Below are 3065 nucleotides of genomic sequence, written 5' to 3' on the forward strand. Positions count from 1 at the left end.
GCCAATGATCTTCAACTCAGGAGCAAAGAAAAGATCACAACTTGTGTGGTGCACTATTCAATACACTGAAATTCTGAGAGTTCAAAGGCAAGTGTGTGTGTGTGTGTGTGTGTGTGTGTGTGTTGGGGGGAGGGATGAGTGGCAGTCCTGGCTCTTAGGGCCTGTAGCCACAGGCAGGCCAGTGTCCACTAGCTTGAACCAGTCTCCAGATGGGGTGGGGAGAGGCGCAAGTTTGTCTTAAAATCCCAACACACAAACTTGAGATCCAAAGGTGTGTAGGGGGAATGATCCATGGGTCCTGGCTGTTAGGGTCTGCAGCCACAGGCAGCCTGGTGTCTGGCAATCTAGTATGGATATGTTAACAGTAAATTTTACGATCAATAAATGCATTTTTTTTAAAAACTGAGCAGCAGGTGGCATGGAAGTTAAGGTAGCTGGATCCCATATGACCAACTGCATGTTTCAGGTACCAGACCTGATGACTTGAAAAACAAGCTGGGTGCACAAGCATGCATGTCCAAAATCTCAAGAGGAGAAGGGATTGCTGCATGGCCAATTCCCTAGGGGGTGATTTCTCACTCCCTCACCTCCCTTTGTTTTTCTCTCTGGCTAGCATGTGCTCTATAACAAAACTAAAAAATAAAACAAAATATTTTTTCTTTTTATTTCTTTTAAAACATTTTAGCAGTGTTTTATAAATTTTGTGTACATCTTTCACCTACTTGATTAGGTTTATTCCAAGGTATTTTATTCTTTTTGATGTTATAATAAAGAGAATTGTTTGCTTAATTTCATTTTTGAGTTGTTCAATTTTACTGGATAAAAACAAAACAGATTTTTTTGTCTTGAATTTGTATCCTACTATACTACTGAATTAATTTATTATTTGTAAGAGATTCTTGTAGAATCTTAGGGTCTTATATGTATAAGATTATGTCATAGAAACAGATCATTTTATTTATTTGTTTCCTATTTGGATGCCTTTTAAATTATTTGTCTTGCCCAACTGTTCTGGCTAGAACTTCCAATATCCTGTTGAATAGAAGTGGTGAAAGCAGACATCATTGTCTTATACCTGTCTTAGAAAAAAATGCCTTTAATTCTTCACTGTTGAATGTGATGTTAGCTGTGGGCTTTTCATCAATGGCCTCTATTATGTTGAGGTATTTTTCTGGATTCTTGGGCTGTTTAGAGTTGTTTTTGTTTGTTTTAATCACAAGAGTGTTGAGTCTTGTCAAATGCCTTTTCTCCATCACTTGAGATAATCATATGGTTTTTGTCCTGCACTTTTTTTCCCCACTGTTAGTATAACTTTTAACTATTATGCATTTTACAGAAGTCTATGAATGATTTTAAAAACCACCTCCTGCTCCTGGGGATGGAAGCCAAGATGAAGGCACAGAGTGCTCGGGCCGAAGATGGCTTCACTCAGGTCGCTCATAAAGGTGCCTGGTGGGTGAAGAAATGGCAGGCTGAGCAGCTGTTCGCAGTGGGGGAGGACATGCATGCAGGCTGCATGGACTCAGAGGAGGCCCAGCGACAAAGAGATTCTTCTACCTGCTCTTCTCCGGGGACAGGCTTTTGAGTGGGAAAGAAGAAACAAGAAAAATTTCTATCCCAGCTTACAGATACACACCATTAAAAGAAAACTGGATGAAAACATTTACCCCTATTGTAGAGTATTTGGGACTTTAGATACTCTTTAACTTGAAATCAAGGAATGTAGAACTTGTAAAGTGAGACCACTTGTCCAGAGCAATAGGAAAAATTGCTGGCAAAGAGTGAAATGCCAAATTCACCATAGAGAATGTGACTCGGATGCAGATAGTTTTGTTTGATGTGAAAGTTTACATCCCTGACTCTTTCCAAAACATCAAGATGGCAAGAACTGTCCTTTGCAGCTTCATCCCTAGGGAATCATTAGTCTAAGGTTTATGGTGCAGAATTCAGCCTCCAGCCCACAAACTTGAGTGGAGAGGCAAGAGGCAGGCCTTCTGAAGAAGATTCCTCCACAGCTCCTGTGAACTAGTGATTTCAGGAAAAAAAAGAGAAATTAAGATTTTCTACTGATAATTTAGCCTCCAGCCCACCAACTTAAGTAACAGATCTAAGAGAACTATAGCCAAACATCCAAATTCTATTAGGGTTAACATATTCTTCAATATCTACTGAATCTGCTGCACAAAGGGATCACAATAAAATGGCAAAGAAATTCCAGATCACCTCTTTCTGCATGCTCCTGAACATTCAGATTGAACTTCAAGAATTAGGAAAAAACACGTTACCCATCAGATAACTAGAAATCATTGCAGCACCATAAGAAATATGGGAAAGCAAGAAAATACCTCTCCTCCCAGGGAAAAGAACAACTCCTCTTCATCTATAGACAGTTCAATGGAAATCATGGAAATGTCTGACAAAGAATTTAGAATATTCATAATGGCAAAGCTAACAGAGATGGAAGAGAAGAGAGACAATGAACTGAAGAAGACAAAGGAGAAAGGAAATGATGAGTTCCAGGAGGTGAGGAAATTCTTGTAAGATCTGAAACAGAGCAAGAACCCACTAATGTATTTTCTAGGGTTCCTGAAATATAAAGTCCATTTGCATTGTAATGGCCCAGAGTAAGGAGTAAGTCTTCAGACTTTGGTTATGATAATGACCACAATGGACCATGAGTGAGGGCCATTTGACCTCTAAAACTCTCACTTAAAGGAAACAAGGTTTTCATTTTAATATGAAAGATGTTCTGTAGACTGGAAACTGCTGGTTGTGAGCTCAGAGACTCCAGGCTGAATGGTTCCAGACACCTAAAGAAGAATTTGATTATCTAAGGCCTCACCAATCAAGAATGCCCACGAGCTGATCACACCCTCTTGAACCAATCACTGAACTGATCATGCACCTGGGACCTCTGCCCCTAATTTTGCCCTTAAAAACGCATGTGGGGAACATCTCGGGGAGACCGGGTCTTTTCAGCATGAGCTGCCCGCTCTCCTTGCTTTGCACTTTGCAATAAAGCTGTACTTTCCTTCATCACACCATGTGCCTATGGCTTGGTTTTA

At 40.1% G+C, this 3065-nt stretch overlaps 1 pseudogene; it reads left to right on the forward strand.

Moving 5' to 3' along the window:
• Nucleotides 1-1378: 1378 nt before the first annotated feature.
• LOC114005325 (RNA-binding protein PNO1 pseudogene) overlaps nucleotides 1379-3065 on the forward strand; it is a 3628-nt pseudogene continuing 1941 nt past the window's right edge.

This window comes from Tupaia chinensis, unplaced genomic scaffold (genome assembly GCF_000334495.1).
Source record: "Tupaia chinensis unplaced genomic scaffold, TupChi_1.0 Scaffold143639_1, whole genome shotgun sequence".
Lineage (NCBI taxonomy): Eukaryota > Metazoa > Chordata > Mammalia > Scandentia > Tupaiidae > Tupaia > Tupaia belangeri.